The sequence below is a fragment of the Sus scrofa genome, chromosome 13 (genome assembly GCF_000003025.6).
Source record: "Sus scrofa isolate TJ Tabasco breed Duroc chromosome 13, Sscrofa11.1, whole genome shotgun sequence".
Taxonomy (NCBI): domain Eukaryota; kingdom Metazoa; phylum Chordata; class Mammalia; order Artiodactyla; family Suidae; genus Sus; species Sus scrofa.
In genome coordinates, this window is record NC_010455.5 from 114,967,303 (window position 1) to 114,983,472 (window position 16,170).

General features: G+C 35.6%; 1 long non-coding RNA gene across 1 annotated transcript in view; it reads right to left on the reverse strand.

The window, feature by feature from the left end:
• LOC106505747 overlaps positions 1 to 16,170 on the reverse strand; it is a 616,219-nt gene that overhangs the window by 302,091 nt on the left and 297,958 nt on the right. The gene's annotated exons all lie outside the window — the stretch shown is intronic.

Here is a 16,170-nt window from a genome sequence, read left to right on the forward strand (position 1 = left end):
GCAAACCAACCATAATGAAAAAGATAAAAAACCATTAAAAAAGAAAAATAAACAAATTCAGTTCCTTGATTTAAAGAAAGTTGTGATACATACACACAGTGGAATACTCCTCAGCCATAAAAAAGAACAAAAATAATGTCATTTGCAGCAACATGGATGGAACTAAGGACACACTGTTATACCTGAAATTAAGAAAGCTATAAAAGACTTTCAGGGCAAATCAAAAGACTTGAGGAGAAACCTCTAATTGGCAGAAGATATGAACTTTTGATACTATCCATAAGAAGTAATAACAGTGAATTGATATACATTAAATATATATAAATGCATGAGTTCATAATGATTTTTTAAAAGAGAAAGAAAAAGTCACATATGTTACCTCCAGATAATGCTAGGGAACAACTTCTTTATTGCAGAAAATGGTAATTAAAGGAAAAAGTGATTCTCATAGGATACGTTCCTCTTTAGGCTACCAAACAGTAGAGGAAGGGGAGTTTTTCTTTATAAAAATGTCAGCTAATACATGAAGAAGGAAAAATAAAATATTATTCTACTGCAGCCACTATGAATTGATGGATATGGGCTGTGACAACCAATAGCCACTAACACTACAAAAAGAAAGATACCAGTAATTTTGTTATATCCCAGTGGAAGTACCCAATACTACCTAGGAGGTAGTCAGCCCCCAAAATCACACCTGAAACTTTCCAAAACTGTAAATTTAATGACTAATTCAGAGAAAATACAAATACCAAAGAACTGTTTAAACACACCACAGGAATGCAATCCACAAATCTAGTCTTTCCATAGGACAAATGAACAGGTTATTTCAACAAATAAACTGGTGGAAATAAAAGGATAAGAGAGAAGCTACATGTTAAAAAGACATAAAACATAGCAACTAACACAATATATGGAGCTTATTTCAATTTGATTGAACAAACTGTAAAAGAAATGGGATAAAGAAACTAGAACATTGGTTATTATTTCATGACGTTGAGAAAAATTTTAGTTGTAGTTATGGTATTATACTGTTTTTTTCCAATATGCAAAAAAGTGACATGATGTCTAGAATTTGTTTCAAAACACTCCAGGGAGAAGGATGAAGTGGTTAGGAGTAGAGATAAAGCCAGACAGGTCATGAGTTCCAAACGACTGAAACAGAGTGATGGTCATATGAAAGTTAAGGATATTGTACCCCTTTGGGAAATGTTTGATATTTTCCAAAATGAAAAGTTAAAATTGAACTGAAATGCATAAACTACTCTGTTGGGGTAATCGCAGATAAATAAAAATTCAAAACTAAATTTTTGAAATTAGGTATTTTGCTGTAATATTCTATATGTGTAATTATTTCTTGCTAGAAAGATACCTCAAGAACTTAGACCAACCAAACAGAATGAAGTATATTTTTAAGAATTCAATAAATATCTAAATCTCCAAAGCATTTATTCTAGTTTTCTACACATTTGAAGGTTTTTGTTTGTTTGTTTTGGTTTTTTTTTTACTTTTAGTTCGCACTAGTGGGATGTTAGAAAAAGACAATCAAAAGAAATCAGAGTAGCACTATGATCTGAGCATAGTGGCCCCTTGGTGAAAAGAACTAAATTAAAAGAAAGTGACATTAAAAAAATTATTTTCTTGCCAGGTCATTACTAGAAAAAAAGAGATGTGAGACTAATCAGGGATAATGGCAAGAAACCAAGTAGTCTGAAGAGCAGGTGTTAAAGGAGGTCTGAGATAAAGCTGAAATAACTTTGGTAATTTATGTAGATGATACAATGAAACCAAGAATAGAGAATGTGTGTGTAATAGAGTCAGGTTAATTAGGAGGGAAATGACTTCAGAAGAGCACACTGAGTTCAAAACTGGAAACAAAACTAAAGCAGAAATGTAGACATTTTTTGAAGGAAAAAATTTGGAAAAAAAAAAAAAAGCAAATCTTAAGGGTATTGGAAGTTTTGAAATGTAAGGAAAAGAAAAATGCCAAGCTGTACTGCAAATACAAAGGTTTGAAGGTTTGATCATGGACAGACAACACCTGTTTCTGAACTCTTCCAGCTGCAGGGCAATTTAAAGGGCCAGAATGCCTTTGTGTGAAAGACTAAATGACCTCTCTCCACAGTCAAGAAACATTTCAAAAACTCCTCAGTCCCTCCACAGCTGCACAGACTCCACCAATGGAAGACAATAATTCTACAAAGCATAATCCATTCACCTCCTGAACCTTCAAACTGCATGTTGCAGTTAATAGAAATATTGATTCAATTGTCAGAGTCACTATGCAATTTTTTATTGTACAGAGGCAGGGAGAATAAGAAATCTAAGCTAAGCAAAAATTGATAAGGCACAGTTTCTTTCTTTCTTGATTGTGCAATGATATAGGGAAAACCTCACCCTGTACCTCACACACACACATACACAGACCCACTCACCCACAGACACATCATAAATGTAACCCTATTTTATCACATCATTTCTAGACACAGATGCCACATAGTTTAGTGGCAAACAGTATGGCCCTTGAATTCAGGCCGACCTCATTCCCTGTCTTCACTATTCCACCCACTAGTTGTATTATTGTGGTCCCTTAAACTCTCACCTACTCCATAGGATGGTTATAAGGATTAAATGAGATAACAATCACATAGTATTTAGCTAGATTTTGGCACATCATAATTTGTGGTAGTGAGTGTTCTTCTCAGGCTTCTATTAAAGAGATGAAGCCTCTGGTCCGACTGAGACACATGGTAAAGGGTTCCTGGGAAGTCCTGAGGAAGAGGAGCCACAGAAGCCAATGGTCTATATACCTCAGCAACCTCCAATGCCCCTCTCTTAGTGACATCATGAACCTTGCATGGGAAGAGCTTTCCAGAGATATCAACCACATGTTCAAAAGAAGTAGAGATCTGCCTATGTGGTATGATTTGGAAATCAACCCAAACAATTCTGTCAATCTGCCATGTTGCCTGAAACTCTCTCATCAAGGATAAATTCCTTCAGGAAAAGATCATGAACTTCTCCAAAATATGGATTATACTATAACTTAGGTATTTTAATCTCCATCACCTAGCACAATGTCAAAGAGTAGATACTTGTGTCATACAAAAAAAAAAAAAAAAAACTGTTCTTAAAACTTCATTAGAAAAGTATCTATCACATGCGTACTATGCCTCAGGCACTGTGCAGGGTTCTGGGGGGACAACAGTGAACAAAACAGATGCAACCACTACCGTTACAAAGATTATGATCTAATGAGTAAATGAATTAATCCATTAGTGGAGAAATAGAAAAGTTGTTCAGAAGTTAGGATCAGGTGGCCTCCAACTTTTGATAATGCCGTTTAGAATATAATTGATAAATATCCTGCTATAGTTTAGGATAAATGTATTATCTACTATAAAATTCAGAGCAAATAATGCTAAGCCAAAAGACCCCAAATTCATTTTTCTTGAAATGCATCAAAAATGTCTTCAAAACTCCCCTCCTCCAGTTTTAGTCTTACTCCATTCAGATGACAACTTCACCAGATGAGCCAAAAGTGATCATTTTCAGATGTACTTAAGGGTTGTTGTCTTTTCCAGTCACATGCTATGACTGAGTCCTCTCAGCTGAACTTAGAGAAAAGGGAATGGTGGGCTTAGGCAGAGATAATAAAAATTCTGAAACATAAGCATGTTGTTACCACACCCAAACCATTAGAAAAATTAAAGGTAAAAGAATAAGCCATTGTATAGGGAAAAATTGTAAAGCTAATTAAATAGACTAAAAGAAAAAAGGGCATCTTCATTGGAAAACAAAGCATTGTTTAGAAGAGAACATTCCAAGTGTTAATCTCTATAGACTTTGTGCCTTTCATTGTCTTTAGCTATTTTATAGTTTTTTAGAAATACTTAGTAACTTAAAGAACATGGATAGTAATCCAAATAGTTCTTGGTTATAGGTACACGGATAAATTCTGTCCCATGGAAGCTCAATTGACTTCCATCTTCCACCATTGAAGAAGCCAGTGTTGCTTCTCTTAAGCAAATTTAAATCAGCCTTTCTGTTGAACTCATGTATTAAGTGGTGGCTCTCTAGACTTGCCTTTGTTCAATTAGTGTTAATATCTTTTCTAGTTCCTTCATCAATTAATAAAGTTAAAGAAAATGTCTGATGTATATTCATCACATATGTGTATGAGAGTCATGATTAAATCCTCTTTCAACGTTTATCCTTTATCAATAGTGGGCAAACCAAGTAAAAAATCTTTACTGCAGTCTTTATAACTCCTTCCTCTTAGGATAACCAAAGAATGAGACAAGTTGATCTATAGAAAGTGTTATTTGACCTAATAAACGAATGCATTTCCTGTGGACATGGATTTGATAAAGCAATCATTTTGCCTCCCTAAAAGGAGTATGAAAGAGCTTTTCAGAAGTCCTAAAAGAACTACGCCTTTCCTGTAGTGGAAAAATAATTCTATTAGCCGCAAAACAGATGACTATGAGGAACTAGACACATACGCCAGTAGGTTCTTATTACTATATAGATCTATTTAGAGATGGTCATCTAGAGAAATGAATCAAATTTTATTAGTTTGCTGACAGAAACTTTCCCTTACCAAACCTATGTCCACATTGAAGTGTATGTCCTCTACTTCTAGAAGTTAAAGGGTTCACATTTTTTCCTGTTCTTTTTTGTCACATAAAGCCATTCTAAAAATGGAACAGTATTTTTTTAATATATGATTTGTTCAATCTAAGATAATTTATGTTGCTACTAAAATCCCATTACCACATCATTACTCTTGGGTTGATTATTACAAAAATTGGACTTGGCTAATTATTTGAGATTGGCCACATGACAGGTCTGAGATAGTGACTCTATCCCCAGGAAATAATGTGTGAAGAGGCCCAAAGACACGTACTCAAGCTCCTTGGATGAAGTCAACATACTTGAGTCAGATAAAAATAAATTCAGACTTTTAAACATATATTTGTACAAATATAAAGCATGAAATTCCAAGATGTTATTGTTGCAGGTTTGAAGATTTTAAAAGTTGTGAATAAATAAATGTATGTGGATATACCTAGAAATATGTGGACTATGTCATTAGTTATCAGCCATACTTTTCTCATGATATTTAGCAGAAGCATAGCATCATCAAAGGCCTGGAAGCACATAACTTCTATCTGCATCATATTCTTTATCTATATAATAAATAATTTCACTAAATAACTTCCAAGACCTTTTCAGGCATTGAGAAAGTATGCATTTTGAAGTACTTTGCAGTTTTTCATAAAAGTTGAAAAACGCAAAAATATTCTGACAGTGGATTTTGAAAAAACACAACAATGACAAACCTTTGAACACAAACCTACACAGGAAGAAAAAGAAGTAAAATAAGATTTCCTTATCATTTTTCTTTAACTGAGCTCAAGTCAAGATAATTCATGAAAAGCTTAGCAAAGCTCTCTGGATCCTGAATACATGAGATAACAAATTTGGTACAAAATGTCAAAGGATGGAGCAGGGAAGATGTGAGCCCAGTGTTAGACTCTGTGGGTTTGAGGTGGAAATTCCACTGGGTACATGAAAATATAGACCCAGAGCTCAAGAGACATGTCAGGGCCGGAGATTTAAAATGGAGCTCTTGATGTTATAAAAATAGGTACATTCAAAATTGATGGCATATCGGAAAAGGAAGCACCTGAGTAAACCTTGAAGAGAATGTAAAGTAAGAAAGTAAACAGAAGTGGACAGTCCATTCAAGAAGACAGAAAAGGCCAGAGAAGTAGGTGGAAAACCACTCCACAATCCTCCAAAGCCAAGAAAAAGAGCAGAAATTCAAGGACCATGGGGAGTGAAGGTCCACACACCACAGAAATCTGGCAAATGAGTTCCCCAGAGTGTGCGCTAATGGGGATCTTCCATTAGCAAATAAGATTTATCACTCCAGTCCTCTCTTCCTAAACTGGTTAGGAACTAGTTCCTAAATTAGTTATCCTATATTTTCATTCAAAAACAAAGAGTATGTTACACATTTTTCTAACCTGGGCAAATATGTGTGAACACCTGCACTTTCCTAATGTACAAGATCAACCTGGGAACATCTAAAAAGAAAAAAAGAAAAAAAAAAAAAAAAGCTCTCTCTTTTTAAGAAGATTTCAATTAGAAAATAGGAAATTGAGATTAAAACTTAGAGTGCCACTCCAAGAACTAGGTAGCTGGAGTCACTCAGATTGAAAAAGAAGAGTTTGGCCTGGGAAACAAACAAACCTAATGTATTTATATGTATTTACATAATCTATAAATATGTAAAAGACTCTAGATTCATTTATGACTCATAAATAATGAAAGAAATCTAATCACATAACAAATGTTAAAAGAGCCAGAGAGAATAAAAATACTGTGGTGGTGGTTGGGGTTAGAGAGGGATTGAGCAACAGATTTTAAAAAGCAAAACCCCCAAAGGCTTCTCCCTCCACAGCTGGATGGTACAGAGAGGTGGTTAGCAGCCCTGAAAAAAAGTAAAATCCCTGAGTTTAGTCAGGCTACCTGCAGACATTTACAGAGCCTTATTTAAACAGACAGCTGGCACCTGGGCTACTTAGCTGCTGTTTATCCCCAGAATCTTCTTCCCACAGCCAGGCCACCATCTGATCCAAAGAGTGCTCACTCATAATGATTCTCAAGGCAACTCCACGGCAGAGAGATGGAAATGAGCGTCTCAGTTGAATAGCATTCCCTTGATTTGACAAATGCCCTTTTGCTTCTGTCTGTGCACCATCCCATATAACATTTGCAGACACTGGATTGTGCCAATGAGTCTTGACAAAGCTTCAGGTGCACACAGGTGCTAACGCAGGGTGGAGCGGAGAGGGGATGGGGTGTTGCAAGTACCATGGGGGAAACTTAGAATGTTTCCCAAACAGAAAAGAAATAAACATCACTAGAGAAAGGATTTCTAAAGCCACTGTGCCTATTAAAAAGACATAGAGCGAACCATCAGGGAAAATAACAAACCGGCAAAACAAAACTCAGTTCATTTTCAAATCTCTCTGAGGAATTTAAATAGTTCAAAGAAAGTCCCCTCGCATCCTTAACTACAGAACTATATATCCTAGTTTTTACAACCCATCCTGCAATTCTCATCACACTGAGAACTTTGGCAGTCTGACTTTCCTTAAATTTGTCCCCATAGGAACCTCGCTTTCCTGTGGTTCTCAGAGTCTGAGCCTTGGGACTACAAGGAGGTAACTCCTGTAACAAGGCTCCTGACCAAGGTAGGAAGTGCATGGTGCAGAATTCTGCCTAATCTTGCCATCCGCATGTGTGGTCCTTACCAACAGCAGATTCATTAGTGTAAGTACTAAATGGCACGCTATTATTTTAAAACACCAATATCATAGTTGAACTTTACATGGTGCCACAACCCTGGGAGGGGAAAGTAATATGAAAGTCCCACAGAATAAATGTGGCATATCATCACAGGATAGTTTAAAGTCATGTAGTGAATATAGTCTCCCAAGTGGTTGAGCATCTTAGACTATTTCACACTAACCATGCCTATAGCGTGTCCAAGCATTCCTCACGCCCAGATGAAGAAAGGTGGGCACTGAGAACTTACATAGCCTACCTAGTGTTAAAAAAGATATCCAGTGGCCAAATTAGGATTCAAACCCAGATAATCTGACTACAGAGCCTATATTTTTAACCACCACCCTCTGCTTACTCAAAATAATAGTACTGGGCTGACTAATAAGAAGTATCTTCTCTCTGTGCACAGAAAGGTGTTGGAAGAAGAGAGAAAAATAGGAGCAAAGTAAGAGAAACAACTTTTTACCAAAATGACTTAAGAACAGGGATTTTGCACAGAGTGGTATAATAAATACAAGGAGGCAAAGCAAAAAAGAACTTCAGCTAAAGACATATCTCCATAATTATGTAATTGTCAATATATGATAGAATCTTCTCTGTTCTATTACATGCTATCATAGTGAACTATAATCGTCTATTTTCCCACAGGTCTCCCTGCTAGATGGATGATGTGGTCAGGGTCCCATTCACCTTTGCATGTGCAGAACTTAGCACTGAAACTGGCACACAGTAAATATCCAAATAGTGTTGCATGAATGGAAAGCTGGATGAACAAATGAAGACACAAGGTAACATTTATATGTGACATTTTCAGAGAAGGAAGAGAACCACAGAGGGATGAAGCAGTAAAATATCTTCACCTAGATCATGTACAATGAATGGAATTTAACCTTGAGATAAGAGCTGATTGAAAGATGACAAACTGTCACTTTTAATGGCATGTCATCTTTTCTCACCTAAACCTTGCCAATTCTGGTAGCAAATTCTTAAAAGGGCAATATTTTTTTTCTTTTAGGATAGAAGCTGAGTTGAACAACCCTAGGAACGAAAAGCTATAAATAAAAGATATAGCAATGTTTGGCAAACTAGAAGAAAAGTGCTAAAGTAAAACTAATTTAAAAGTATGTTAAAAAAAAAAGTCTATGATCTATTTTTCAAGAATTGTCTCCTCTATGGACTATGGACTTTCTGTTATCTGGTAGGAATATTGCAGTATTCTCGCAGCCTTATAATTTAGATTTCTACCACTCCCAAATGTTAATGGGCATTTAAAGAGTTTCATGGTCCTCTGATTATGGCTTTTTAAAAAAAAATACATTCTCGTAAAGAATACACAGTGATGCTGCTGTAGCACCAATATACCTTTTTATAGCTATTTTTACCAAGGCATATTGAGATTTTAACAAAATGTAATTTATTCCAACCTGAGCATACTCAGAACAAGCCATTACTCTTCTCCACTTCGAATACATCATTTTCCTCATTAGATTTTGCTGGCACAATCTTCCTACCTATATGCCTTCTTCAATGATATAAGTTTATATTCAATTGATTGTTTGTGGTAATCAATTTCTTAAAAGCTTTCCTCAAGTTGGATACCTAAGTTTTCATATACAGCATAGTATCCGGGAAAAAAATGAATTGTAATAATCAGCCATAGATCTGAATAAAAGAATTAAATTGGAAGGGGTAAGGAAGGAAATTTGCATGACCATTTTGCCATTATTAGCATAGATGGAATCATCAATTTCAGTGTCAAAACTTGGGGTATCTTAATGACCATCAGTTATTTTATTCCATGATTTTCACCTTCCAAAATAGTTGGGAACTGTGATACTGAGTTAAACCATACCAGAGTTTTTAACTTTTTAGTGTTGTGAACACCACTGGAATGTTTATGAAGCATGGAGATTCCTTCTGTATTCATTTCCTAATGCTGCTCTAACGAATTATCACAAACTTAATGACTTAAAACAACATATATTTTATTACAGTTGTGTAGGTCAGAAGTTCAATATGGGTCTCACCAGACCAAAATCAATTTGTAGAGATTCTAGGAGATAACGTGTTTCCTCCTCATTCGGATGGTTGACAGATTTCAATTCCTTGCAGTTTTAGGACCAAGATCCCCTTTCTTTACTGGGAAAAAAAATGAGGGTCTTTCCCACTATATTCTTTCTTTCAGGGTTGCCTTCTTCCACTTTCAATGCCAGCAACATCAAGTCCACTCCTTCTCATGTCACATCTCTTGAACCCAATATTTTTCCTTTCTCTTTACTTTTAAGGATTTGTATGATTGAGCTGGGCCCATCTGGATAATCTGGGATAATCTCTCCATCTCGGAGTCCTTAATCTTAATCATATCTTCAAATTCCCTCTTGCAGTATAAGATAACAAATTCACAAGTATGAGGAATTAGGGTGTGGACATCTTGGGGGGCCATTATTCTGCTCCCCATGCCACTTGAGAATAATTTTTGTTCTATAAAATATAAAGTGAGAGAATTTTAAAAGAAAATCAATTAAATTGAAATAGTTATAAGTTTTAAAACAAGTTTTCGATGTAGTTATATATGTGCTACTGCACTGATGCAATAAATTGGATCAAGTTTTGAGTCTACTAACTAGTATAGTTTTCAAAGTGTTGAGCATAAAAAATATTGTGATTATTGGCAAAAACTGTAAATGTGATATAAAAATATGTGTGAGTTCTATTGGTAACAATGCCACAGGTACTTCCAGGTCTATTATGGTTTGTCGCTGATGTTTATAATTGAAAGAAAAGCTAAAATTCAATTGGTAAAAAAAAATAAGTAAGTATTTATACCCTCCCATCGACAAATTCACAGAACCACTGGACCTTAACCAGTGAATTTCTGGTGCAAAGATTGGTAAATTCTGATTTTTCCAGTATACTTTAGTTCAAACTTCTAGGGCAGAACTTTCTAATAGCACCAATTAAAAGGCAGAGAATGTCAGAGTGGATCAAAAAACAAGACTCAACTATATGTTATCTACAAGAAACTTATTTTAAATATTAAGACTCCTATAGATTAAAAATAAGTAGATGGAGAAAAATATATCATTCTAAAACACTAATTAAAAGAGAGAAGGAGTGGATATATTTATTTTAGAGCAAACTTCGAAGCAAGGAAAGCAATCAGGGATATAGAAGAGCACTATGTAATGATAAAAAGGTTAATTCTATAAGAAGACACAAAAATTCTTACCATATAATGTAACTAACAACAGAGTATCAAACTACATGCAGCAAAAACTGACAGAGATGCAAGGAGAGATGAACCCACTATCATAGTTGGAGACTTCCAACACCTCTCTATCAGAAATAGATCCAGCTTGCAAAAAGACAGTAAGGACATGGTTGAACTCAAAAACAACATCAATCAACTGCACATAATGGACATCTATCAACTATTTCATTTATAACAGCAGAATATACATTCGTTCTTCTCAAGCTCACACAAAACATTCACCAAGGTAAACTGCATTCTGGGCCATAAAACATACCTTAACAAATTAAGAAAGACAGAAGGAAAGAAGGAAAGAAAGAGAAAGAGAGAAAGAAAGAAAAAAAAAACATGCAATGTTCTCAGACCACAATGGAATTAAATTGTATGATATAAACAGTAGCAATCAAAAACAGGTAGATACTGGAAAACCACAAAATACACGGAAATTAAACAATATACTTCTAAATAACACATGAATCAGAGAATATTAATGATTACATCGGGCTGTTAAATAATCCAGGATAATTCCCCCATCTCAAGATGATTAATTATAGCTTCAAAGTCCATTTTGCAGTGTAAGGTTAAATCGTCACAGGCCTGAACTGAACATTAGAACATGGATATCTTTGAGGAGCCATTATTCTGCCCAACCACAACCAGCCATGAATAATCACTTCTTAAAATTAATAACAATAGAATTTGTAAAATAGCATTAAAAAGTACAAGTTTTAAGAAAATATTATTAGAATTTTATGTGCAAAACTACAAAACTTCAATGAAATAAATCCAAGAAGATCTAAATAAATGGAAAGATATCCCATGTTTATGGATTTGAAGATCCAATATTAAAACGTGACAGTCCAGGAGTTCCCACTGTGGCTCAGCAGTAACAAACCCAACTACTATTCATGAAGATGTGGGTTCATTCCGTGGCCTTGCTCAGTGGGTTAAGGATCTAGCATTGCCAGGAGTTGTGGTATAGGTCACAGACATGGCTCAGATCCTGCATTGCTGTGGCTGTGGTGTACATCAGCAGCTGTAGCTCTTATTCAACCCCTAGCCTAGGAACCTCCATATGCCATAGGTGAGACCTTAAAAAGAAAAAAGAAGACAGTCCAGCCTAACTTGGTCTGTTTATTCAATGCAATCCCAATAAAAATCTCAGGAAGCTATTTTGCAGAAATCAGCAAACTAATTTTAAAGTTTATATGGAAAAACAAAAAACTTAGAATAGCCAACACAATACTGCAGAGGAAGAAGAAAACTATAGAACGTACACTATCAAATTTCAAGTCTACAGTAAGTCTACAGTAATCAAGACACTGTGACATTGGCAAAGGAATAGGTGCATAGTTTAATGGAACAGAACAGAGAGCCCTGAAGCAGACCCAACCAAATAGAGTCAAGCAATCTTTTACAAAGGAGCAGAGGCAATCCAATGGAGAAAATAAAACATGGTACTGGTACAGTTGAACATTCACATGCCAGAAGGTGTATCCAGTTACAGACCTTATCCCTTCCATAAAAATTAACTCAAAATGGATCATATACCTAAATGTAACATTCAAAGCGATAAAAGTTCTTGAAGAAAACAACAGAAAAATCTACATGACCATTGGTTTAGCGATGAGAAATTCAATGAAACACCTAGTGGTATTAGCAATGATCCATGAAAAAAATAAGTTGGAGTTTATTAAAATTAAAAGCTTTTCTGCAAAAGGACTGTTGATAGAATGAAAGAGAATCTGCTGATTTTGAGAAATTATTTGCAACTCATATCTGATATATTCAAAATATATGAAAAATTCTTAACAATAAGAAAACAAATGACCATTTAAAATGGATATAATAACCTACATGGGAAATAAGAATGGGGATACATATATATGTAGATATATGTGTGTGTGTATATATATACATATATAATGATTCACTTGCTGTACAACTGAAACTAACATTGTAAGTCAACTATATTCTAATAAATTTTTTAAATGGATGTAACATATGAATAAAAATGTCACCAAAGAAGGGGAGTTCCTGTCGTGGCTCAGCAGAAACAAATCTGACTAGTATCCATGAGGACACAGGTTCGATCCCTGGCCTCCCTCAGAGGGTTAAGGATCCGGCATTGCGGTGAGCTATGGTGTAGATAGCCAATGCAACTCAGATCCCATGTTGCTGTGGCAGTGGCATAGGCCAGTGGCTACAGCTCTGATTTGACCCCTAGCCTAAGAACCTGCATAAGCCGCAGGTGCGGCCTTAAAAAGACACACACACACAAATGTCACCAAAGAAGACACACAGATAGCAAGTAAACCAAAGGGGGGAGAGTCAATGTAAATTAAAACAAAAACTGAGATATCCATATACCTATTAGAATGGCTAAAGTCTGAACAACTGATAATATCAGTTGCTGAGGAAAACGTGGAGTGATAGGAAATTTTATTCATTGGTGGGAGGAATGTAGCATAGAAAGAGAAAAAGGAGTGACTTTACAATAATGACACCTGACAAACATTACTGCAGGACAGGTGATCAAGGTTTAAATCTAGAGTAATAAGTTCTAATGATGTATTGTAATGAAAATGATCCTTTACATCTGTAGTTTCCTCATGAAAACATATTACACAGTGTAACTATAAGAAAAACACCAGACATATCCCAGCTCTGCAACTCCACAAAAGACCTTACCAATACAGCTCACACTCTCCAAATTATAAGAACAAATGAAATTCTGAGTAATTGTCATAGCCAAGAGGAGCTGATTCCTGACAACTAAATGTAATGTGGTATCTTGGGTGGGATCCTGGAATAGGAAAATAGCAGTAGGAGGAAACTGAATAAAGCACGTATTTTAGTTAATAAACTCCCTGTACTAGCTTCATAATAATTCTGCAATTCTAAAACTAGTCTAAAGTTAAAAGTTTATTTTTAAAAATACTATGACATCCCAATAATTATAAATTTAAGTTAATATATTTTAGAGTTTTTCCTACTGTAAAGACGTAGGACAATAAGGGCTAATCCTGGCTCAGTGGGTCTAAATCAAGTGCATTTATTTGGAGCACTAGGTTTACATCATGATGAACCATGGTGAATTCTGCCCTCTTTTTCAGACACTAGACTTAGTTTGAATTCTCTTTCAAAAAATTTTAAGATTATATTCAACTGCATGTGTCTTTCTTTCTTTTTTTTTTTTTTTTTTTTTTGTCTTTTTGAATTTTCTAGGGCCGCACCCACGGCATGTGGAGATTACCAGGCTAGGGGTCTAATCAGAGCTATAGCTGCCAGCCTTCGCCAGAGCCACAGCAACGCAGGATGTGAGCCGCATCTGATACCTACACCACAGCTCATGGCAACTTTGGATCCTTAACCCACGGAGCGAGGCCAGGGACTGAACCCGCAACCTCAACATTCCTAGTCAGATTCATTAACCACTGAGCCATGACGGGAATTCCGCATGTGTCTTTTTTAAGGAAAGTTTTGTTCATTGCAGCACTATTCACAATAGCCAAGACATGGAAACAACCCAAATCTCCATCAACAGATGATTAGATTAGGAAGATGTGGTATATATACACAATGGAATACTACTCAGCCATAAAAAAGGATGACATAATGCCATTTGCAGCAACATGGATGGAACTCTCATACTGAGTGAAGTAAGTCAGAAAAAGAAAAACAAATACTGTATGATATCACTTATATTGAAATCTAATATATGGACGAATGAACCTTTCCACAGAAAAGAAAATCACAGACTTGGAGAATAGACAGACTTGTGGTTGCCAAGGGGGAGGAGGAGGGAGTGGAGTGGATTGGGAGCTTGGGTTAATAGATGCAAACTATTCCCTTTGGAATGGGTTAGCAATGAGATTCTGCTGTGTAGCACTGGGAACTATATCTAGTCACTTATGATGGAACATGATAATGTGAGAAAAAAGAATGTATGCATGTACATGTGATTAGGTCACCATGCTGTAGAGTAGAAAAATGTATTGGGGAAATAACAATTTAAAAAGGATTATATGCAACTGAACTTGTGTACATGTAGTTTATTTTTTGGGGGTGAATGTGCCTATTGTTTATAGGGTTTCTTTTTTTAAAATAAGAAATTTTTTATAGGGTTTCTTTTTAAAAAATAAGAAAGGAATTCCCTTGTGGTACAATAGGTTGAGGATCCCATGCTGTCATTACTGTGGCTCGGGTTGCTGCTGTGGTGTGGGTTTGATCCCTGACCAGAGAACTTCCACATGCTGTACACATGGCCAAAAATTAAAAAAATAAAATAAAAAATAAACTCTGTGTAAAGGTTTGAAAAGCAACTTCTGACAAAACTAAACAAAGAAAAATAATGTTTATATATAATGTACTTTAGGCATACTAGTTGTCTCTAATATAGGCAAGTATAATACATTTTTTTTTCTTTTTAGGGCCACACCCATGGCACATGGAGGCTGCCAGGGTAGGGGTCAAATTGGAGCTGTGGGCCTACATCAGAGTCACAGCAACACGGGATCCCAGAACCTACAGAACACAGCTCATGGCAACACCAGATCCTTAACCCACTGAGCAAGGCCAGGATCGAACCCGTGTCCTCATGAATACTAGTAGGGTTTGTTAACTGCTGAGCCACGAAGGGAACTCCTAGGCAACTATATAAATTGTTGTGTTGCTAACCAATGACAAGGTTGAGCATGTACCTTGAAGGGTCATATCTTTGAAAAAACAGCCATCAACACAATAGTTTCAACAATTTAACTTAAATTGAACAGAAGATTTCCTTAAGTAATACTAATGTAATACTATGTATATCTGATATAATACTTTTTGTAGATGTCTGAATCCATAACTACAGTTTTTATCTTTTTCTTTTTATAAATTATTGTAGTAGCAGGTATTACTAACTTAACATTCCTTGATGATATTTATTGATCTGTCAGGTTGTTAGATTTTTATTCTATCTGGAGTCGTAAAACATGGAAGCGTTTATGGGTCTTGCCTATTAGGCCAGTTTAAGAAAGATTAATTTCTTTGTTTTACTTCTGAGGCCTGGAGTGAACCAAACATTTGAACAAACCTTGGTGGCTATCAACTTTATGGGAGGCAATTAACTCTACTTAAATGACTTTTCAAAATTAAACTATGCAATATGGTGCATCTCAAAGAACAAGCTAAACTGCAAAGATTGTATCATCATTTCTCATGGTACCACTTTCATGCTTTTCCATAACTTCTTTTTTTTTGTTTTGTTTTGTTTTGTCACAACTTGCTCATGGTTATCAAAGGGAACAGGTGGTGTGGGGGAGGTATGGACTGGAGGTTTGGGACTGGCATATGTACACTGAGGTATATGGAATGATTGGCCAACAGGGACCTACTGTACAGCACAGAGAACTCTACTCAATATTCTGTGATAATCTATGTGGGAAAAGAATCTGAAAGAGATGAATGTGTGTATAACTGAATCACTTTGTTGTACAGCAGAAATTTCACAACCTTGTAAATCAACTGTATTTCAATAAAAGTTGAAGTTGCTTTCAAACCTTTATACAATT